General features: G+C 44.1%; 1 long non-coding RNA gene across 2 annotated transcripts in view; it reads right to left on the reverse strand.

Annotated features, from left to right (window-relative positions):
- Positions 1-1,051: 1,051 nt before the first annotated feature.
- Positions 1,052-24,679, reverse strand: part of LOC135580238 (uncharacterized) — a 124,216-nt gene continuing 100,588 nt past the window's right edge. The window contains exons 7-9 of one of the 2 annotated variants that reach the window (XR_010474640.1): positions 22,601-22,648; positions 6,286-6,783; positions 1,052-2,590 (exon numbers count right to left, since the gene is read on the reverse strand). This is a non-coding gene — a long non-coding RNA (uncharacterized LOC135580238). Of the gene's footprint in view, positions 2,591-3,522; positions 6,784-22,600; positions 22,649-24,679 lie in introns of those variants that run through there. The other variant, XR_010474639.1, reaches the window with a different exon arrangement.

A 24,679-nucleotide genomic window follows, 5' to 3' on the forward strand; every position in this document is an offset into this window, starting at 1 on the left:
ATTAAACCTCTCACATAAAAATAGAATGCTGAAAGGAAATCTGCCCATTCTGCGCTATTATTATTTTTAACAGAAAACCCAAGTTCCTGTCAAAAACAAGAGAATAGGCAATTTCCAGCCAGCTTTAATGGCAAGATCTTTTGAAATACTCAGCCATCTGTCACAGTAGGAGTGCTTGTTGTTCAGCCCTTCTGAAAAACTTGGCCCTTCTTTGGGAACATGATGCTTTTGAAACTCTCCTCTCAGGCCCCTCCTGGGAACCACTTCTTCCATGGAAGGTCCAGCTCTTTCTGTGTCTACCAGTGCTGTCCTCAGTGCAGTGGGACCTGCCAGTAAAACAGGTAGAGATGGGCTTGAAATACAAAACTGGAAAATTGCTCTAAGCTAGTCCTAAATCCAAGGACAAATGGGTAGGCTAAGTCCAGAACTATCTGTTCTTTCATTTATTATTGCTTACAAAAAACATTGCAAACACATTTTAGCAAATTTCCAAATGTCTGAATCTGAGGAAGATTTCTCACCGAATGCTCATTTTCCCTTAGAAACATTTCTTTCCCCCATCCTCTGATTCTTCCTGTCCTTCCTCTTCCTTCTCTTACTATTGTTGACACCATGTCCCAGGTAGAGAAGGGGTAACAAAGGACTCCAGTCACCCAGCAATGGGAAAACAGCTTCCAAATCAGCTTCTCTCAGGGTTAATAAAATCTACTACACAGACAGGAAAAGTCTGCAGCACCTAAGCCACCTCATGCACAGAGACAGGCAGAGACAGCGTGATGCACAGCACTATGTTAAAACAGAAGTATGATCCCACTGTAAACACCTACATCTGGAACCAGCAGCAATTCCCCTTCACAGAACGAACGTTTGGCAGCAATGTTCTGAAGGTGACCCTGTGAAGTTCAGCACTAACCCGGACATTGGCCCTTTCTTCTGCTGCGTTACGAGAACATGTCACTGGTCTCCATTTTAACAGATGAAGCTCCTTGTGGCTCTCTCGGATAGAGACAAAACCCATGTTACTTTCAATGAAGCAAGACCTCCAGCAAATTGATGAGAAACGTAAGAATACTTTTTATTTCTGAAGTGGGCCAAGAGGCTTTGAAGTTACATTATTGCCTCCAGATAAAGGGCCACACAAACCCTCCTGCTGCAAAGGAAACCTCAGTAAAATGTTGGCTACATGAAAGTTAACAGCAACATTCCCACCAGTTTCACTGTGAACAAGACCTGAGGCCAAAATCTGGTTTCCTACCAAATGTTTGAAAATTATTTTTTCCAGAGGAAAAAAAAAGAGTGAATTGTTTTATTGTATTTTCTTTCAAAAGCTGTAACCAAACATTTCGTTTTAGATTGGGGTCAATCCCAGTTAAAAAATTTCCAGTTCCCACACATGTCTTCATGAAGCAGTGGAACTGTATTGGCTGACACGTGCTGATGTTAAACTGAACTGACACACAATAGCTTGATAATGCCAGGCAATGTCTTTTGAACTTTGCACCCCAACAAAGCAATAAATTCAGCATATCAAGGTTCTTCTCCATCACACCCTACCAAGTTTGGCTAGAAGAGCATATGGCAATATTGCAATTTTTCGAAGATTTTTTTTAAACTACCATTCACGTCAACAGTAGCTATCACCTGGTACCTGGTAAGAAGTTACTCTGGAATAATAAAGTGTAATTTAGCACAGAATTTGGCCTGAAGAGCGCCACGTCCCAAAGAGCCCAGCAAAACCTTCCCGTTGGCTCTGCTCATTCCTTTTGAGGAAGAGCCCAGCGGAAGCGAGGCAGCCGGTGTGCCTGCCAGTTTTGCAGAACACATTAAATTCTTGGGACACATGACCCCAGTTCTCTGGCTCTTGTATTTCCAACAGAAGACTCTCTTGAAAATGATCCTCTCCAGGGCCCCAAGATGTCCACCCTTAACCTATCCGAGTCATTAAAGAATATTCAGCCTGTAACACAGCAAATACAGGGAACTTCCATTCGCTACAGCATCGCAATCTCAGAAGCTACCGAAACATTATAAACTAATGGCCAAGGCTTTGTTCAGCAAGGCTGAAGCCCCAGGAATTGAAAAGAACTTCAGCACTTGCTTAAGTTTAAGCACAAGCTGAAATGCATGGCTGAATAGGAATGGCCTGAGGAATTATGCAAATGCTTAGATGAATTCAGGTCCAAATATGAATGACTTTAGAAGATAGGGAAGAAAGCAATGCAATTTAATCATTTTTATCTCCTTCCCAAGAATGCACAAGTTCTTACAGCTAATATTACAGCATCCTCTGCTGCTGCCAGAAGCCAAATGACCTATTCTTTAACAGTCAAGCTCTCCTCATTTTCAAGCTGAAGATTAGTCCATTTATGCTGAACAGCGGCACAGAATGACAATTTCTTAATACACGGATCGAGTGCTATTCCACTCACACGTTACATTACCTTGCCCTTTCTTCCACTGCACTTCCACTTGAATTGACTATCATGGTAATAAGGTGGTGCTGCTTCTAATCTCAAATTGTATACTTTCTGGGATGCCGGCAATTCATTAGATACTGTCGCAGAGTGGCCAACTGGATCTGACCTTGAATCTAAACACAAAAAAAACCCTGATGGAGATATAACTTATTCATATTAACAGACTGCATTAAAGTTACATCATGAGCTGGGCACTCTGTAAAATACTGAATAAAATGAACTTTCAGCAGTAGCCCTGCAGAAGGCAGCCAGCACCTCCCCATGGACCATCAGCACTATCCACAAGTGACCCCATAAACACGAAGGCTGATTGTAAAAATGCTTCCACACGTGACTAGTCCTTATTTCTGCAAGTACTCTCACAGGTGTGAACATTTTCAGGGTCGGATCCCACAGCCGTATTGCTAACAGACAGTGCAATACGTGTCAAACACAGATTCCAGTTTGCCCTCCTCGCAGAAATAGCAGTGAATCCGTAATATAATCTCTGAGAATGTCATCACGGAAAACTAATGCTTTACCGTAGGAAATCACGACCCCTCCACAAACTAAAGAAAGTCCTTACTTCACTGTGATCTGAGCAGAAATACATAGGAGAAAGTGGAAAGCAATTAATAAATTCTGCTACCAAAAGGAGGATTGTTGGTAATTACAGCCCAATTGCCACAGAAAGATATACAAAAGAGCTCGCTGAGAAAACATCCCAATTTAGACTGCACAACTCCAGGGACTGCTTGCTAACAAAATACAGAGTCTTTTACTTCTAGGTCACTGACTTCAATCTGGCCTCAAAGGAGAAAATCACTGAAAATTAATGCCAGCTGACAGCGGTGTGAAAACAGCAGGGTGGATCTCAGCCCGCTTCCGAGCAGACTGGAGGACACAACCCAAGTATTGTGATTTGTGAAAGAAATAAAGCTAAAAATTCAGGCTGTAATTCAATGATAGAGTGAATCCAGCTGTAGGACTCTTAGGACAAGGATCTGATGTGAAATACACAATTCTGCTGGTTCCAGCTCGTCTGAAACCTTTTGACAAGTTAACTGTGTACAAACAGGTGCTAGAGCAGATATTGTAACGCGTTTTACAGCTGGAAAGAAGAAAAATCCAGCCTGCATGTGCCAACCAGCTCAATAGAAATACAGGTGTGTGCCCACAGCTCATCGAGATCCAAACTGTGTGGTGTCAAGGGTCACCAAACCATGGCCTCCAGGCTCCAGCCCTCAGTGCCAGCAGGTACGGGCTGCAGGACCAGGCACATCAGAACTGTGCTGTGTTATTGCTGCTGGTCATCCTCTGGACTGGAGACAAATGAAGATGCTGTCTATACCTCTGTCTGTCCTCTGAAAGGGTGGAGGGTGCCAGATGGTCAGCAAGTCACCCAGGACACATAAAGTCACACAGGCATTAAATAGCGAGACATTAAATGACACCATCCCTGCTGGCACCACATCCCTGCTCATCAGTGCTCCATTCATTTAAACACTTTACAGAGATCAGGGAAATAGGAGATTAGAGAGATGTGCTGCTGCCTTTGATAAGCCTGAAAACAGGAGCAATGTTTGTGTTAATCCTGTAGCAGTAATATAGAAAAGACGCAATTAACTGCAGTTGCAGAAACAGTCTAGTGCAATCTATTTTCCCAGCGAATTCCGCCATGGAAAGATGGGTCACAGGGCACACCTGCAAAATGCATCCAGGCGTTTGTATCTGCACTGTGACCACGGCCTGTGCTCCAACAGATGGTTGGCCAAAGGATTTCTTCTCCTTTTTCTTTTTTTCTGAACACACAGGAGCAGAGCAAGCCATCCTGCCAACAGCATCGTGAATGCAGAGCATTCAGCAATGAAGGGGTGACCTTGATTAGTGTCTAATGAGTAGAAACCAGTTGCTTTTCAGCACATAATGAGCTAGGAAAGTTCTGCTGTGGTCTGCCAGAGTTCTTGATGCTGCTCTGAGGCATGCTGTCCGAGATGCTGTCCATATAGTCTCTGCTTCAGGCACCAGCTTTGGTGGTGCCAAATCTTTGGTCCCTCCACATATGTGGTAGCTCCTGCTTCACTGCAAGAGCACTCTTAGAAAAGACTATATATTGCTCCTTACATAATATGCTATTATTCAATCATCAGAACAAGTATCACTACAGCTTAGCCTGATTTGTAGCTTCAAATAAAAAATGTAGACAGCCTTTGGTTTAGATTCTTTATTTTCTTCCTTATTTCCCTTAAAAATTATGTTCTGTAAGCAGCATCTGTCTCTCATTGCTGATAGCAATGGAGAAAAATGAGCAGACCTCTAGATAAGAAGAAATTCTGGATCCACTGATACCAACGGAAAATATCCTTGCTGAGTGTTCCCCTTAGAACTCTGCACCTTTGGGAAAGAAGCCAAAAGAGGCTGGATTAGCTGGTGTGAAAGCTTGTAGGATCAGCTGTGGCTTGGAAAGGCAAGCCCATTATAAAGGTACTACTGAGAATAAAGAGGGGTTAACATGGGTGTTGAATGTATCCATCAAAGCTTGGGACAAGGACACATGAACAGTATTGGCATTGCTTGCTGGTAATAATAATAAAATCGGACTGATGATGAAGAGGGAAATGAAGTGGGGCCTCTTTTCTACTACGTAAGAAGAAACACTGCTGGTGAGAAGGCTACAGCCCATGTACACACAGCCACGTTTCCCTGGAACTGCAGAGGAAACCTCTCCATTCAGGCCACGCTACACATTAGCAGAGGCCACAGAGGAACAGCAATGACGAATTGGAGGTAGTAGTACAGAAACAGAATAAACCAAGGTGTTTCCACATTATTTAAAAATCCAGGGCACTTGCAGGGCAAAACCTTTCCTAGGGGCATGGGAGGGGGGGTAAAATGTGTGCTTTGGAAGGGAGAAAATTCACAGCTTATAAAAAGGAGGGTGGGAGCCACAGATCTGGAAGCCAAATGCACACAGGGTTTGCACTCTGCAGGCAGGGGGAAGGGTGCTGCAAACGGGAAGAAAGATTTTGTGCTCTTCAGAGGTTTCTAAACCCAGAGAGCTACAGCCTGCACTTCCATAAGGTACTCTGTGTTTGGCCTGAGATCCCTCCCTTTATTTCAGATTTTACTTGGAGAGGAAGATGTTAAGCTGTGTTGAAAAAGAAGAAAAACAAGTCAAGTTGTTATTAATTTTAAAAAGAAGAAACTTCTTTATTGCTGCATAATCAGTTAAAACTTGCCTGTGGTGTTATGCCCATGTGCTAAGTTTCCTTAGGGATCCATTTGCATCTGCATAATCATCTGTTTTAATTATATGATGCCATAGGGTATATGATACTGTATGGACAAGTATGAGATACAGGTGGGGCAGAAGACAGAGCTCCCACGTTTCCATCAGCAAAATTGGCTGTTGCATGTGGTCATGTGCATGGGATGGGGGAGTGACAGTCATGTGAAATAAGTTACTTCAATCCTTCAGGTCCCCAAAATAAATTGCTTCAACACCTTGTGAGGCAGATTTTTCCCTCTTCTGTCCCACAGCTCAAATTCAGTACGATTTTTCTCCTCCAGACTGTGACAACAGTCTTCAAGACAGAGCTTCCACCTTCTTCAGACTATGACCCCAAGCCTCTGCCATTTCAGAAGCCCCCACCTCGCAGCAAACCCCTCGTATCGCAGCCCAGGAACCCACCATTTCTCCAACCCCAATGTTATCATTTGCATATATATAAACATTGAAATTATCCATACAAAAGAGATCAGGGACTTTTGGCATCTGAAAAGTCCCAGATCACTGTTTTCCCAACAATGAAATACTCCTGTTTCTAACCTGATGTGCAATCTAGTAGATCCAAATTGCATGGAGGTGATATAAAGAACCAGGCTTGTTCACATCAACCACAGCAGAAAGGCCTCCAGGAGCAAGTTGGAGAGAAATCAGGAGAATATGGCCTGTCCACAACCAGATCTCTGAGCACCACATGCTCCTTTATCATAGAAAGCCAGAGCCATGACTGCATCTCTTCCTGACAGATCCATCCCTTCTCTTCTCTTGCTTTTCTCTGTCAGCAACTCGTGTACTCTCCAGCACCTCTCTGGAGACACCGCTGTGTGTACAGCGGCAGCGTACATACATTAGCCATTTTCCAGTGATCTTTCTTAGCTGCTCTGGCCGCCATAAGCTTATGCAGATTTTGTAATGATGAATTCTTTGGTCTCTTTCTGGGCGTGAATCCCAGCTAATGACTCCACCAATGGAGCCACGAGGTCCAGTGGTGAAGCTGTCCCACCTGAGACTCTTGGGGCCACCAGGAGATGAAGAATCTACCTGAAAAACAGAGCAAGGTACAGGGATGAGTTTGCAAAAGCGAAAACAACTCAATCAGAAACAAAGACAGCCAGTGACAGGAGTAGGCTAAACCAGCTGCCAAGAAGCTCATCTGTCCCAGGATTGGTTCTGTCTGCATAGCACATCCGACCACTGTAGGTCAGTTCTGGATACAATATCTGGATTTGTAACTTCAGGGGTTCTGTTGCAGCTTGAGACAGGCTTGGGTGGAAAGGAGTTGCCAAACCTGGAACTGCGAGGGCTCAAACTTAGGTACAGACTGAGACCGTCTAAGCTCTGACTCCTGAGCACAATTGAACTTCGTTGTAACAATAAGACAAAAGGTGTGCAGGGCAGAACTAAGCAGCTTGAAAAAAATATGTTGTGGGTCACTTAAAATTCATAAAGAATGATTTAATGCTATCAAGGTGAAAACATGATCCTGCGAAAGGGTAAAATATATTAAACTAGGAAAATGGTGCTAACATGCTCTATAAAGAAAATACTCCGTGCAATTACCGACAGACAGGATATGGATAAGCAGTTTTCAAGAGGAAAGCCCCTCTATCTCATTAAACAGCTGCTTCGCTCCTGCTTTTTTTCTCTGTTCAACTCCTCACCTTTAATCTGCAATACTCAGCTATGCTGCACACACCAAGAATGCAAAGCTGACAAGCACAGGAGGGCCTCCCTTATCAGCTTAGGAAAAAAACAAGAGATCGAAAGGATGGATTGTCTGTGATATTTCATTGCAGACTGGTAGTTACCTTATGCCTGTTGCAGACAGGCTAAAGATTTGGAGACCTGAAGAGTTGTTTATCTTTACAGATTTGGAGGAATATTGGTAGAAAATAACAGGTGAGCTTCCACATAGGAACGAAAGAAGTGCCACGGCGTTCCCAGCACCAAACCGTGTGATAGAGCAGGGCTGTAGCTGCTGTGTGGCAGGAGCTGGGGACAGCCCGGCAATGTCACTGCTCCTCTTTGCATAGCACAGAGCCCTCCCCATGCTGGCTGATGATAACGGCAAGATACTAATCAATGAGTCCCCTCTCCCCACAGGGATGCCAAAAAAGGGTATGTTTAAGTATAAAGGCTGCAGTAATACACCACCAAGGGAAGCTTCCTTCTAATCTCAGTGGCTGCCTTACAGCCTGTAGAAACAGGATTTTGATTTTTCCTGAGGACAGCAGGTAACACCAGAACACTGCTGAGCCGCTGCAGCAGGCTTCTGCCTGCAAGAGGAGCACAGGGACTGCCAGGTCTGCTCTCTTCCTTGCTGTCTGAATAAAGCTCCTGAGTATATAAAACACAGCTTGGTCAGGGCCTTCCTTATCCTCCCTCCCCGCTGTGATCACAGGGAGCTCCCGCTCCAGCCCTCTCATGTGTTGGCAGCCTCTGTAATTTAGAGTAGCTGTGATTTATGTCTTGGACAGAGCCTGTACTTAGGGAGTACAAAGGTAGGGCTGGCCGGACCAGTATAGCTGTGTCGTCGCTGGCCCTTTGTATTGATCAAATGAGTGATGGAATTGAAGCATTCAATTGTGTTTGCTCTCTGTAAGGATCAGCTAAGGGACAGAGGGCTGGGGGAGGGGCAGGGATTTAATTACCCCTCACACCCAGCAACAGCAGCCAAAAGTGTGATGATGATGCTCTGTATACTGACAGGGGGTGGGGGGACAGAATTGCTCTCAGCACCCCCCTCTGCACTTCCTCTCTCAGTGAAGAAGGAAACAGAAAAAAGAATGAGGAAATTCTCTGAATGCTTCATCCTGCATTAATCACACACCAGATCCTTCTCCTCATCTAGTCTCCAGGGGAATGTCACAGGCACTGGCACAAGACAAATGGAGTTTACAGTTGCCTAAGTCTAAGAGAGAGAGGTGTTTGTGGCACGCAGCATGTTGCAGCTCCCACTATAAATTCATGGGCAGATTTCCAACAAGTAATAGGGAGCCGAATCCAAACATACTACTCAGTGAAAGGCTTGAGCAACCTTTAATCAGACTCCTAATTGGTCTTTCCCTCTGTTTCAACATTTGGCATTTGAGGAAACCAACAGCAGTTCCCAAATGAGCTTTTTTAAGTAACATTCAGGACATAATCAGGTCTCTTTGATAAGGGATAGTTCCAAATTCAGTCATAAATGTTTGATACTGCTGTCTGCCAAATTTAGCAAATGGTTTTAGTGGGGACCTGTATTTATCAAATTACCACCTTCAAGACAAATGCTTATGGGGAAAGCATTACCCTCAGTCTGCCTAGACCTTGTTCTGCTAATGAGGGCATGCCCCATCTTTTCCAAAACACCACTTTTAAAACAATGGTCCAATTTTTACATTACAGCCACTGCTGCCTTGTACAGACCGAATAGCTGTCGTTTAGATTCCTCCTATCAGCTCCAAATTCCCTTTCATCTAGGGTCTGTGTTATGTGATGGCAGCCCAGAGCAGTGACCTATGACAATGCCTGACTTCTTATCTCATGACATGTGGACTAACTTACAAATGCAGGTAATTAGTTAAAGATGTTTCATGACAAATTAGACTAATGGAATTGTAATGGTTAAATTAACGTCTTGGGGTCAGTTTTAAGGTCCCTTGTTAGGGGTGACAGTTCAAAATGCAAGCTGTCAGACTCTGGGAAGTATCTTGTTTCTTTTAATAAAGTGCTTCTTTTGCATGTGAAAAGCCAAGGACCTAACTGCTGAGATAGGGCCTGGCCCAAGGGAAACAATCGGGTTGGCAGTTTCTGGATAAGGCCGTCTCCCCGTCTCCCCAGTCCTGCCCCCAGACTTGTCCTGTAGGCCAGATACACAGAGCAGAGCTGGAGCAGAGCAGCCAGCATGAGGAAGGATCAGAGCACTCAGCTTTGCACTGCTATGAACACTAATCTCTCACTCTCTCTTTGCACCTTTCAACTGAAAATTTCATCTGACATCTTTCTTCAGGGAGGAAGTTAATTTTGCAAAATCAAACAGTCCGACATAAATTAAACAGATAAATCATGTCCTGTTATCCGCATCCTTCCTCCAGGAGGAGCCTGCGAGGCTCTCCCTGTAGGCTCTTCTAACAATAGAGCTGCTTGTTAACTCTCACACAATGCTGAGGACAAATGGGAAAGGAATAGACAACAAAATGGAAAACATCATTCCGCAATTTTGTCAGTCCCTGGTGTGCCCACATCTTGAGCACTGCATGCAATTCTGGTCACGCTGTCTCTAAGAGGTGTAGTAGAGTGAAGAGAGGCAGCCAGAACATCAGAGGTACCAAATGTCTTTTGTAACTGAAGAGACTTTGTAGACACGGGCTCATTCACTTACTCAACAGCCAGCTGAACCTGGATGTGAGTGAGGTATTTAGTATGGAGTGGGATGGAGAAAGCAAACAGGTAATAATGACTCTTTGGTCCTTATAACAAAAAGGAAACACTTTTTACACCATGGTAATTGAATGTGGAGGTCACTGATTTAGGGTCCAAAGGAATAAATGGGTTCAAAAAAATCAGATAAATTAATGGGAATCCATCAACAGCCATGGCACAGAACAGTTGAGATGCAGCCTGGAGCTCAGGAAGTGCCTCCATACAGAGCGTCGGAAGCTGGAGAGACACGTCAGGAAAAAGGACTCCTGTCTCCATGCTCCCTTTTATGCTCCTATGCTTCCAGTACTGCGCTGTTGGAGCCTGGACACGAGGCTGGACAGGGCTTTGTTCTGACCCAACGCAGTCACTATCATCACCTGATCTTGAGTCTCTCCTCATTGCAAACAACTAATTGGTCACAGATAAGGTTGAGTCCACTTCCCTTGGAAGGCAGCCCTGACCTCTGATGGCCATCTAAAGGAACAGCTTGATTTTCTGTCTCCTGTCCTGGGTTCCAGCAGTGACGGGGGGCAAGGTACGTACGTGTAAGTACGTGTACAGCCAGGTGACTGAGAATGAGATGAGGTCCCTAATCACACAGCCTCCATTTTAAACCGCAAGCACATGCTTTGATCTTTCCTCTTTCAACATAAACACAGAGCAGAGTACACATTTAGACAGACGTTCCCTGCTGAAACAAGCTGCACTACTCCCTGCCCGGGCAGAGAACAAGACAGCGAATGACACAAGACGGCTGTTAGCTGCATTGCTGAATCCACGCTCTTCGAGCATAATGGCAAAAATCACAATGCAAAGACTCGTACAGAAAAGCAAGAGCAAGGTGGGTTTCTGTGTTAGATACCATTCCAGAGCCAGTCCGGGCAGCTCCAGCTGGCACAGCACCCTGTTTACCTCTTGAAACTGGGATCGGTCTGTTAAGTTAATCTTTTAAAAAAATATATATATCCATGGTAAAAGAACACAGCTCACTATGATTTGTTACCATCTGCTTGGTCTTCTGCCTTTTAGGCAAATAGTGTCCTCCCTGGTCCCACAATGATAGTTGGCTGTATGCAATGGAGACTACTGTGTCCCCAGGCTGGCTGTGACGTTCCTGACTTGTGCCACCACCCACATGTGCCCTTGTGCCTGGCTGGATCTTGGCTTCAGTCCCGTAACAGAGCTTCCTCACTCTCATGTTTCCCTCCTGGAGAATCTACATACCCAGGAAGATCACTCTCCTTTAGACACTCCACAGCACAGCAGAGCGTGCACCTTTCCCTGCATTACGTGAGTTTCAGTAGCTGCGGGGACAGGAGGTGGTGGGGACCCAAGGGTGCTGGTCCTCCTGGTATGGCAGCTTACACCATCTGCTCTGGAGCTTCTCAAGTACCAGCCAGAATGGTGCTGCCATTGCCTTCACTTCTCTCCCCTCTCTGGAGGCCACAGGGCAGAGGGGAGACCGAGGCACCCAGTCAGTACCCAGAGGGACAGCTGGGGATGGGGAAGTTCCCTCCACTTTCTGCCAGCACACACACACGTGCAGAGTAACAAGCCAGACCTTTGTGATTAAAAGGAACATTTAAATTATCAGATAAACATCAAAGGAAAACAATTATTGTTTACTACACTTACTATTTTTTTTTCCCCTGGAACAAAAACTGCAGGAGTGGTGAATTCAGGTATGTAAGATGCAAGATAGCTGTTTAAGATGACAGGAGGAGTAAGTCGAGACAAAAACCATCCACCCGGTACCTTGAATTTCTGTATCTTTCACTTCCCTCCTTCCTGGCATGCACCATTCATACCTTTTTCGCATAAGAAGCAGGACAAAGTGACAGATGCAAATGCAACAATTTTCCTCCACAGACAAAACCAGGATTTAAAAGCCCATTAATAGAACCATGCAGGATTCATTACATTGTACATCCTTGTAAATATGCATGCACACTGGTTTTATATTAGTTCATATATGTGAAATAGTAACAAGTAGTAAAAATAAACACATAAAATAAGAACCTCATGTTATTACTGCACTGCCGTTCTTGTTCTTTATGTGAGAGCTCTTAGCATTAATAGCTGGAGGAGCTCGCACACAAGTCACTCAGTTTGAGAGAACTAATTAAGTTCTGCTGGTTTCTATTACAGAGATAGGACAACTTGGACCTTGAACACAAGACAGAAAGAAGTGAATAATGTTTTACCTTTAACATAAGAAAGAGAAAATTCTTCCCATTAGTAGAACAGTAATAGCTGTTAACTCTGTAGAGCGTATATGTGTTAGTTTGAAAAGTCTGTAGGTGGGGAAGATATTTCAGCCTCAAGTATCCTCATAAGACACTGACATACTGTATTTTGCAACACGTTTGTAAAGTGAATACTTGACAAATTTTTGTCTTGTTATTATTGTACAGAAGTGACATAAGTAGGGTGTTATCAAATAAATTATTATGCAATGCACATAACCAATGGATATAATATAAAAGTTCATTTGAAAAATCAATGATATATCTACTCTCATATCTATCCTTCATTTTGTTTTGAGAGAACCAGAAAGCAAGGCGATTCAAGAGTATACCTTTGCTAGAATAGTTAATACTAGTAATAAAGGACAATAAACACTTATCTTGTTTGCTTCCACTGAATAAAGAGACATATATTTCCTAAAATAACTTCGGTGCTTCCATGTAGGACAAAGCTAATTAGAATAATAGAATCACAGAAATGCTGGTTGGGGGGACCAACCCCCAGCCCCAGTACAACCTCCCATTCAAAGCGGTTCCACTGCCAAGAGCAGATCAGGTCAACCATGGCTTGGCCTGGCAGTATCTTAAAAATACACAAAGACAGAGATTTCACAACAGCTTTAGGTGACCTGTCCCAGTGCTGCACCGCCATCCTGATGAAGAAATCAAGCATGACAAAGTTTACTGAGAGTTGTAGTATCTTTTAAAAGATGGCCAACTCAAGTTTGGTCTTCTGAAAGAGACTATCCCTCGCTAAAAGTCTTGTCTCACTGTTAACGCTCACAGATAGGGTAAAACCCAACTAAAGAAGAGTATTTAATTAGCCTATCTCTATTTTGCCTCCAAGCATGCAATAACATGGAATATTTTGATCACTCACCAGTGAATCACCTCAAAATCACCTTCTGATGCTATGGAAATGTTCTCAGTTGTATCTGATGGAAGGAGAACCAAGGTGAACAGACACTGGGCATTCAGTTACACACGGCACCCAAAACAAAGCCAGGAGCTGAATCCCAGTTTCCTATGCACTGCTTAAATGCGTTAACCACAAGATCACTTTGTTGTTACTTAGTCTTCCTTTCCCACACGCTGCCACAAAGACACGTTACAGAAGGTTGAAACAATCCTCTGAGGGAAGCATCAGTGATGACACCATTTGCCAGGATCTGAAACTTAGATTCACTCTACTACCTAAGAAAGAGGCACACTTTATAATCACTGCAAGTATGGAGCTCACCAGGACCTCAGTTTGCCACCCTTTGGCTTCATCTTCACAGAGATAAATCCTGCAGTTCCTCTTGGAGAATGTGAAACACAGTTACCGACTGACACACACTCTGACTTTACATTTCTGTAAGATTTCAAAGATGCCACTGGAGCCTTTAGGAAGGGTTCAGTCTTTAAGGAAACACCTAATAGTGTCAAGTGAGTGATGAGACTGAAAATGCAGCAGTAGGGGTGGCAAAAGCAGGGTTCAGTGCGTATATTTACACTCCCAAAATGAATCAGTTGGAATGCCATTGAGCATCTCACCTGCAGAGCAAAGGAACAGCCAGGTCCCTGTGCTCACTTACTATAATTTCATTTCCTACCATTGTTGTGCTGCAGTGTCAGCTCATGTAACAGCAGGAACTGACTTCATGGAATCAGGATTCACTCCTGAGAATGGGACCTCTCAATCCCCCGCAGAGGTGCTATTCTGTACCTGCAAACATTTGTGTTCATCTTGAGAATGATAGCTGAAAGATGCTGGATCCCATTACTACCTCTAAACACACAGCCCCGTTAGCGAAGATCATGCAGTGCCCCTTTTCCTGCAGCAATGTAAACATTTACCAAGAGAAGACAGGGAAATATGATCTGACACAAGAAGATTAAGCAGCATGGGTTTTTCACAGGAAGCCAAGTTCTTTAGCTGTCAGATGGAAGCCACGGAGTGATGTCTATTGTTTCTTCAAGAGTAATTACTTCTGATTGCTTCCGAGTACACTAATTTGTCTAGGTACAGAATGACAGCATAACCCAGAGCAGTGGATAACTGCATTACTTTACCTGTGTACAGGTTTTCTGGGGCTGGCAAGTATAGCCACACTGGTTAGAGCAGCACTTCTTTTTTTCCAGGACATTGTACATCCACTTTGCAGCGCTGTGCCCATGGAGAAGCAAAACCTGCTGCCTCAACCCATGAGGGGCTGTGCCCAGAAACTCACGGCTGGGCCGGCTCCATAGGCAGCAGCAGCATTACTGAAAGACAAGGCAGAGGAGACTAGAAACACCCAGTTTCTAGAAAGGAACAACTAAACCAAATTGTATGTGTGTCACTGTGCCCGTGGTGTCCCCAGATTTTCCGGCAGCTCCTACAGTGATTTGCCTGGCCGCAGACACTGCAAAGGGAGACAAAACTCACCAGAACATCCCAGGGCCTAGCACCATCTAAATCTCTGGGCATCATCATGGTAACGCCAAAGCATCTGAGAGCTGCCGAGTGGGCTGGATGTCAGTCTGTGAGGCTGCCAGACCAAGACCTTTCACTGGCAGTAAGTTCACTCCAGTAAATGACTCAGAAAAACAAGCCCAGCAGAGCATTCACGTAGCTGATGGGCAAAACGAATGCCATGGAGATCAGGTGGTGGTCATGGCCACTTATTCCTTCCTCAGACCCAAATCTCCTGCTGCCGGCAGCACAGCCCAGGACCTGCTCTCTGAAGTCAGGGCAAACCTGGGCACCAGCTGCAGCTGGAACAGGGTCAGGTGTGGTGGTTCAGCACACACTTGGTCCTCCATCATCCATCAGCATGTCACAACCATGCACCCCAGTCAGTACAGGCCCCAACAGAGTAAAACATCAGCTTCCTATGCTCCCTAAGTGCCCGAAGTGCAGGGAAGCAGCGAAAAGAGCCCTAAGACTTGTGCAGAGAGACGTTTGAGAAGTTATATCCATGTGTATGGGCACTTTGAGGGTCATCAAACCAAATTCTAATTACAGTCAACACAAGCACCTGTCCAGTGTGCAGCATCCCTGGTATAGCATGCCAAAAGCAAGTAGTATTTCTGAGTGACTTCAGTTATTTACTCTGTAAATTTTGCTGGAGTAGCAAAGAAGGTCAACTCATGGCAGCAAAAAAGGAACCTCACATATAATTTTTAGTAAGAATCTATTGATCTAATTCTGTCTATGACTGAACATGAGATTTAGTTTTCCACTGGATTGGATTTAGAGAGTTTTCTGAATTTAAAAACAACAAAAATAAAGACCTAAATGTGAACAGTTCATAAAATAACTGATAGAAAATAAAATTAGAGAAAAGTGTTAAAAATAAATGTATGTTTCTTCCAGAAACAGTATTTGAAGATTTGAACTATGCATTGTGAAACACAAAGAACATAATAAATGTCTCTCCTCATTTGTGTGGGCTTCATGATAAAAAGAACTGATAAATAGGCCAAGATAAAAAAAACAAATGGATGCTTGTTTTCTGTTATATAAGTAATAAAGTAATAAATCAGCATAAACATAAACATATTTACTCCTCCTCTCCAAAGGAGTTAATTGTTTCATGTTATCAATAAAAACGTAACATTACTGATGGCGTTTTCTTTTCTTAAATCAACCCTGAAGTCGTTATATTGATTTCAACCGGGTTCCCAAAGAACAGCTTAGACCCACTATGTCCATTTAAATATATAACTCTGGAAAGCACCTTTCTATAAGATCTGTGACACTAGTTGCCATTACTCAGTGTTTCCAAATACAGTCTTACCATAAAAGTTATTTACCGCCTTCTTACACTGCAGTTTATCACAACCTTCATTATTCCCCATAGGAGTTGTACTAAATCACACAGCTGACAGCTCAAGCGATCCAGCTCCCTGACTACCGGTGCTTCTGAAATAATCAAGGCCCAAACCGCCTTCTATAAAGCTTCCATTTAATCAGCGCCGACATGCACCTTAGATTGCACTTCAGAAGGTGCCAGCAGAGCCTCCAGGGTTTTGTGGCTTATCACCAAGCAGACAGACCGTGATTCTGCTGGCAGGTCCCCGCGATGAACCTGGCCATTCACATCAAAATCACAGCCTAGCAGGGGGACAAAGTCTGCCTGCACCTTTATAGTTTTGACCCACATATCCAGGGGGTGGCGAGTGGTGCTATTTAGTTTTACTACAGGGGAGCAACAAGAGCAAAAAGCCTTTTGCAGGGCTGGCCAGGTCCAGAAGCTGCATCTGAGCCCTCGCCTGCACAGAACGTGTCTGGTCATACCACTGTCTCGGTCGTATATTTTTCTTCTTCTGACAAAAGCAGTGTCAGCAGAAACTAGTTTTCTTCCAGACATAGTTTATGCAGTATGGGAAACTAGTTTGAAGTATATTGGCAAAAGATTACTATTATTCTGCCAATATAAGCCATGTTTCCACTAGGGAGCTCTGCCCCCAGCGCTAAACCAGTCAAGAAGCGCTGTGGATAGACTGACATGTATACAAAGAAACGGCCTTGCCATCAGTGGCGCTAGCATGGATTTATCCTGATAAAACTGTGAAACAGATACTGGCCCTCAGTTCATTCTTTGGCACTTGAATGGTATTCCAGAGAACCACAAGAGTCAGTGCTATAATAGTGAGCCATAAAAACAGACAGAAAATATAAACACATCTGTCCCTACGTCCCATAAAAATTAACAACATTGCAGTAAAGAAACACTTTCTAGAAGTTTCAGGCAAAAACATCTTTTCTCTGAATGATTTTTAATAGAAAAAGTGAAATTTTCCCACCAAAGGCAAAACCTTTAAGCAAAACGATTTTGTCAAGAATCCAATTTTCCACTGAAAAGCATGATAGACTATTCCTTAATAATCATAATGACAGTCACCATTGCCAGTGTGTTACAGATGGAGCAATGAAGCAAGAAAATAGCATGTTCTCTAACAGAACAAAAAGAATAGGCGGCATTGCCCCAGACACCACGCTAATATCAGTTTTGGATCTCGCTGCAGCAGTGTTCCCCGCGCGAGAGCCGCAGCTGACATGGAGCACTGCGGGCTGCTTTTCAACACCTTCACACTTGCTGCTCTCACTCAGAAAACTGTCAAGAGGGAAACCACCACATACTGCACCAGGATGAATTTTAATTCCAGTTTCATGAATTTGCATCAGAAAACAGCAAAGGACTGATGGAAGGAGGCTTATCTGTTTCAGGAGTTACTGTCAGAAGAAGATAAAATGGAGCAGGAAAAGTCACTTCTTCCAGCTCTTGTGCTCTGTTTGCAGCAGAGAAAATTATCCAAAACAAATTCATAAATCAAGATATATCAGTCTTTGGTATATAGAAACAGACTTGCAGCAAAGAAGATGAAGATGGGCCAGAAGAAGGAAACACTTTTTCAGCATGCATGTTCTGGTTTAGCTGAGGTACCAGCCAAAAGGCAGAGCTGAGGAAGACCATAGGGCTCAAAAGTCCTGAGATGAACTGCAAAGAAAAACTGATCAGCTTACGGGACTCTGAGTAATGTCCGCAGTGGTAAAGAAACAGAGGCAGGAAATATAGATATTTTGGTGGTGGTGGTTTTGTTTGTTTCATTGGTTGGTTGGTTGTTTTGATTTTTGTGTGTGTGTGTGTGTTTTTAGTTTGTTTGGTTTGGTTTGGTTTGGTTTTTTTTTGGGGGGGAGATGTGTTGTTTTGATTTTTTTTAAAATATTATTTTATTTTTGTGCTACCAAGTAAAAAACAATTGTGCTTTAAAATCCTGTGCAAAGCTGGTGCATTTTTTGCCAGTGCATATTCTCGCATGCATAAACCGAAAAGTTCTGAGTCACTACATGTCTGAACTTGGGAAAACCTGTGCTCAGGTGTGAACAGACACCTCGCACCAGGGCTCAGCACAGACTCCTCAGAGCTCATGCTTAACACCCACAGGGGCTAGAAAGTCAGAATCCTCTCCCAGAGCAGCCTAGGAAAGGTTTGAGGATGGGGAGCTCTGCCAGTGTTTTGTGGGTGTGACAGAAGCCTTTGAATATTTCAAGTGCATGAACATTTAAGTAGGCTTGACATGTAACTGAGCCTTCCAGATTAAGCACCAGAAAGACTGCACGAGGATTCAGCAAGGACCGTACAGCTGTGAATGAACGCGGCTGATGCCAGTGCGGTGGCTTAACTCATCACAGGGACACGAATGACACGGATCACAAGGTACCTGATGGGTTTTTCTCTCTGATTTGAAGACTGTAGCGGGGAGTGCTTGGCATAACTGTCGGATCATTTTCTGGCTTTGCCCATTTTCTATGATATAACTACTTGCTTTGTTGCTTCCTAAAACATTTAGATTTACACGGTTTTGTAACCCGTTTCACCTGTTGACAACATCAATAAGTTGGTGAGTCTGTCTCTTCAGAGTGTCCTGGAGCCCAATCATCTCTGTCTGAAAACAGTGGGTACTTCTCCAGTGACACCACAAGGAGCTGGGATGAGCTGAAAGGGGAGGAAAGAGGTAGATCACTTGGTGGATCTGCTTTTAGAAATGCTTTCTAACCATGGGAGGGACAAACCTGTTACCTCAGCTTTACAGATGGGAACTGCAGAATAATTTGGGAAGAGTCCTGTAGTGTGGTGTCTAAAGGTAGGTCTCTACAGCAAATAGGCTTCTATGAGAAAAACTACATACAACTGAAGACCAGAGGCAGATAGTCAGAAGTGGCGAGCAGCCAAAATTCCTCCTGAAACCAGTGGAGTTTTATGGATGGAACTGAGGAAGCACTCTTTCCACAAGAGAACTTGCTGACAATAAATCAGCAGCAAGTGTTGCAATTACTGCCCCACGCAGTGTGATGCCTTGCTTGATGCTGCTTCCACAGCAAAGCAATTCTATTGATGGTACTTCTCACAGTGGCACTGGGGAGAAAACAAACAAACAAACAAAACCAACTTCACAGCAGTTTTGGCACAAGGAAAGATCCAGACAACTGCCAGTCTGCACTTCAATACAAAATCCTGACCAGGAGGAAAATGACTCATGCGAAGTCTGGAGCAAGACATGGTATAATGCTTTCATATGGCCCCAGACACAATTATAATTCCTCCCATCAGGTCTTCCTGCTGACATCAGCTTTCACATTGGTTTGGCCTAATAATTATAAAAGTTCTTAGAACTTAACCAGAACATCATTGTTCCCATGGAAAACACCCCACTGCTCCTGTGATGGGAAATAGCTTTTTTCCTCTTGCCTTTTGAAAATTTTATTGCTGATCTGGCTAGGCCAGGCTCCAAGTCTAAGCTAGGTTTCAGCATGCTTTTACAACGCTGGCTTCACATCGGCATCTCCCACTGCTTCTGAAATCAGCCTGAGAAAATGAGCCTTTGTAGAGAGTAAGGAGAAATGTGTCAGAAAAACAGACGAGCAGCCTGGACTATACCCTGGAACAAGAGTAGGAGAGGGAAAGTCTTCTCACACTGTCCTTCCTGCCCCAGGTCCTGTCCCCTGGCTCCATCCTGCTGGGAAGGAGGAACGTTGGTGCCGCAGCAAACCCATGCAAAGGTGACAGTGGCCACGGAGACAGCCATGGAGAGAGGAAGAAAGAGCAATTAACTCACGTCACTTGAAACAGAGGGAACTGCTCCTGGGGCTCTCTGCGTGGCAAGCAGAGAAGCGATCAGAGGTAGCAGCAGCTAACACGTCTGGCAATCGTGCTCCAAGGGAGCCCTGGCATGGTGCAGACGAGGGAGGGACAGACGGTCCCCGAGGACCAGAGTGGATGGTCCCTGTTTGCAGGAGGCTGGAGAAGATATTCCTGCAATCTCAGCCCACTCTTAATTAATTGTGTCAGATTATCTGAGAAATCCCACCCTCACCGTCTTTGTGTCTCTGAAAGATTTCAGTCGTGAGTGGGGCTGTTGCACTGCAGCTGCTCAGACAGGCACCAAGAGGGCAAGATGGCCTTTGGATACCAAGAAGGTCGTGGCTGGCCCTTAGCTGTGGTGTGGACATCAGCCAAAGCTGCTGTGTTCAAACTGTGTTTGCCTCAGGGGACGATGGGATTTGGTTTGGTGTCTTCAGAGGCAGGATTTTAGTGCCAGAAGCTTGTGTGAGGTTCCAGAGGGTAAGTTATGACAGTGTCTGTCAGTTAACTGTCCCATTTACTTTTGCTTGATGTTCTAGGGATTTGGAGGCTGGAGCTTCCAGCTTTAAGATGGTAATAACCCTTTTGCAGCTTAAAATAAAAAACAGTAAACCCAGTTGAGGATACAGTTAAGCAGTAAACCAGCTTAAACTCAGTATGTTTAATTTGCTTTTCTCACCATCCATCATATCATCTTGGGAGAGCTGAAAGCATCTTATAATAATTCGAAGAGTGAGACTTTTCTGCAAGGATACTTGCTTGAAAATAGATTTTAACTCCTGAGCTACAGTAGTATGACAAAACCACTCACTTTGTACACTGACCCTCCACCCAGGAATATTTGTTAATGTTCATTTTAAGGGCTCAGTTCTAGATTCTTCCAGCCACAAAAGCAGCACTCCCCTACCCCAGCTATTCCACTGGAAGAGTTACTCAGACCATATTACACATTATATATACCCACATACACGCAATACTGCTCTACAAAGCCAGTGGTGTAAGGAGACTTATCAGCCAAACTAGGGAGCAGCCCAGCAGTGCAGCACCTTAGCAGACACTTGCAGGTGTAGCTATATACTTTTATTCAAGAGTGAAATGACCCCTGAAATGTTTATTCCTCGCTCTGCACAGTGGTTTGCTGCCATCAGAGGTGACCACTGGAGGGACCACGCTTTGTCACTGAGTGACCTGTGGATGGGAACTCCTCAAGCTGGCATTGATTAATATTTTATACTGCAGAGCTATGGCCCTAGTTTCATACGACATTACACAGCATGTCTTTGAGTGATTGTCTTCAGGAGGAGAAAAGGGATTCCTAACTTGTGTTAATGTTGGAAGGGGACAAGGGGACCCTTCCCTTCTGCTGTTCTTACCCGCAGGCTGTTCTAGAAACAATCTGTCTCCCCTGCACTAGGATCCTTGCAACCCAGCTAGCATATAACAAGCACTTTTTTTTGTTTCTGCATTGTAGCAGCTGACAACACCCTATGGCAAAAAATAAAGTTAGAGCAATTCCAAATAAGAAGCCAGAGCTGCTATTGCTTACTCCAGTGTTACTTGTGCTGGTCTCTCTGAGAAGGTGATGTGAGTTTTAACTGAATACACATAAGAATGCACTCATGCTAACCTTACCCAGCAATGCAAAGTCAACCTGAATTTCAGAAGCACTCAGACAGCAGATTTTAGCCCTCCATGCGGACAGCCGAACAGTTTGATGCATTGTTTCTGGGAACTGTGTGCTTGTTCTGATGAGGACTGCGAAGGAGGATTTCTTGCTGGGCCACTTAACAGAGCAATGATCCTGATAGTAAGTCATCAGAACAAACAACATTCTTCAAAGTGAAGTATAGTTTTCCATTGTGAACACAAATTTGGCTTTTCATTTACTCAAGATATCAGAAAGAAAAAACAAGTTAATTCTTCTGTAGTGCAGAAGTAGCACCAGTTGCGTGTAACTGAGCACCAAGGGGATCAAATCACTTTACGATTAACTCTCACAGTCCTCCTGCTGTGAAGATGATTGTGCCTTGATGCAGAAGCTGAGGCATAGATGGCTGAAGTGCTCAGGACTATGTAGTGGGCCAGCAGCTACCTCAGGAACAGAGCCCAGGAGTCCCAGCCCACCGCCACCAGTATCAATGAGGCTGAAGATGTCGGGCAGATGTGCTCTCTGCAAATTCATGAGTGGTTATTGTCTCCATCTACCTGTCCTGAGATCAGCATGCAGGCAGGACACATGGCCTCTTCAGGGCTGATCTTTTAAGCATTCCTAATCCCTATCAAACAAAACAGGACAGGTTTACTTAAGACGGCTTAAGTAAAAACTCTTTGCTAATGCAGAAGATTTTGTCAGAAGTAACTTAAGGACCCTCTTCTGAACATCTCTGCAAGCAATCTGAGGATGTGATAACATCTGGCAGGGAGACACCAACAAATAACTGGGAGAGGAAGAAAGACTGGGAGACAATAACCCTTTTTTTCAGCACAATTGGATTCCAAGACGGATATCTGATCCTGGCTTATCACAGTAGCTGACATGAATCATGTGGTAAGAAAGGTCCCACAGAGGAAAAGAGAGGTTTTTTGAGCACTTACCTAAGAACACCTCCTGTGGCCCACACACCAGGTCAACATTTTGGCACACTAAATGGAGAAAACAGAGTTAACTAAGTTAGTATTTTTTTGCAGGCTTGAAAAACACCCAGAGATTATGTCTCTTTGAGCCTTACTTCAAGCAAAACTCAGACAAACCTCTCACACACCAGAAGAAGAATGTCCACATACGTTTTCACTCAACCTTAAGTTTATACATCAGACATACACTCTGTATTTTCTCACATAGACAAAGCTTTAGTTATGCTGTAGATATATTTTGCAACAAATCCATCTTCAGCTACAAAAGCATCACTGATAAGCTGAGGCAGACAGTTCTAGCTTTGATTCTTGCTGTGCCATGGGAAAAGTATTGATCAATTAGTATCAATTAAAAAAAAATCCCAATGCAAGCATTTTACAAATCTCTGCTGTGTTTTCCTAACACTACTGTTAGTCAAGAATAACTGTGGAAAGCTGTGTAACGGTGCATAGAATCAGGCCTTTTATCAGTATTGAAAAAGGATGTTGTCCTGCTGAGGGGATCAACAAGGCTTTATCCAAGGTCGGGAGTTTTAGTAAGAGTAACTGATGCCAGTCATGCTGCTAGATTGATCTGGTTAACCACGGTGAGGAGTGAACCTGTGAAGTCTCCAGAGGTTGACCACGTTGGCACGAAGCAGAGAGGTTATAAAGCCCAAGTTGCAAGTTTGTTTTTCCCCTTGCATGACCATGGAGATTAAGATATTCTTTTTTTCTGGGCTGACAGTGCTCATTTTCAGGGCTACTTCTGAAAGACTAAAAAGTGAAATTGTCACAGAGGCATTGAAAAGATGTGGAGACCTGCAGCAATCAGAGCTGCCAGGGGAGAAAAGGGCTGTAATGGCTCTGGTCGCACAACCCCGGGGAGCTCCGCGGTCCTGCGGTCCCCATGGAAGGAGCCAGTAACCTGCACCGTTCTGCACGGAAGGGAGCCAGCAGTTCACCTAATGGAGAACACGACAGTGGAAGCATGAAGGGCAGCACCTCCAGGTCCTTCTTGGGAATGCAGTCACAGTGAGAACTTCGAGAGCCATGTTTATAGGATGAAAAGATTGATTTAGGGGTGAGTTGTCTATATGTCAGAGTTCACACGAGGACATCTAAAGTCTCTAGTCTGCAGAAAATCTCCTGTCTTAAGGGATGGCTCCTAACTCTGCTGAAAGCATTTCAATCACTGACTTCATCTCTCAGCTGCGCTGGCCCAGGCCAGGGCCCAGTCCCTCCAGTTGCTACTCAATCAATACAGCTATTGATTTCATCAGGAGCACGGGCTGGATCAGATCAGATGCTAAGGAGTTCACAAGTTGCCAGGCTGATAAAGAGTTTATCTGTGAAAGACCTGGCTCTCTTTGTTGGAGGAAATGGCTCACAAATATTAACTGTTAGTGAGCTGAACAGAGCAGAGATCCAGTTGGTGCATATGGTGTAAAAAAGTGATTTATTAGACCTACACGTTGCAGCAACAGGCTGAAGGGGAGAACTCCAAGTGACAGCAGGAGGTGGTAAGTAGGCAGCAACTAGTGTAGCTTTGCCACCCACTGCACACCTGCAGTTTGTCCACTTGTACCGATTCAGAGCCTCATCCTTGCATTCTATTCTGGCCTGAATCCTGCAAATCCTGGCACCCAGGAGTACTCTCACTGAGCACTATGAGACATCGCAGCATGCATACAGCTAATAAAGCAGAAAATGTTTTCAGCAGCAGACCTTGAACTAGAAAGCATCCATCCCACCATCCTTTCAGTATGATGCATGCATTTAAAATAACCACTATTACACTTATACTCGGAGAACTGAAAAGTCTGCCTCAAATTGTAGCCAAGTAATTCTCAGGCTAAAAATGCGGCAGCGGGGAACTGATTCCTCATCTCACATTTTGTACGCTCTCAATCTCATTTGTGTTGCAGCCTTCATTTTTAACAAAGCCCTAAAGGATAAGAGAGTCATTAGCAGACTGCCAGCAACCTCAACCAGTTCCAATCTCGGTATCTGAAAAAAATCTGAGAAGCTATTTTATTTTTTTGTTTCAGGGATTTCTCT

Source organism: Columba livia, chromosome 9 (assembly GCF_036013475.1).
Source record: "Columba livia isolate bColLiv1 breed racing homer chromosome 9, bColLiv1.pat.W.v2, whole genome shotgun sequence".
Classification (NCBI taxonomy): Eukaryota; Metazoa; Chordata; class Aves; order Columbiformes; family Columbidae; genus Columba; species Columba livia.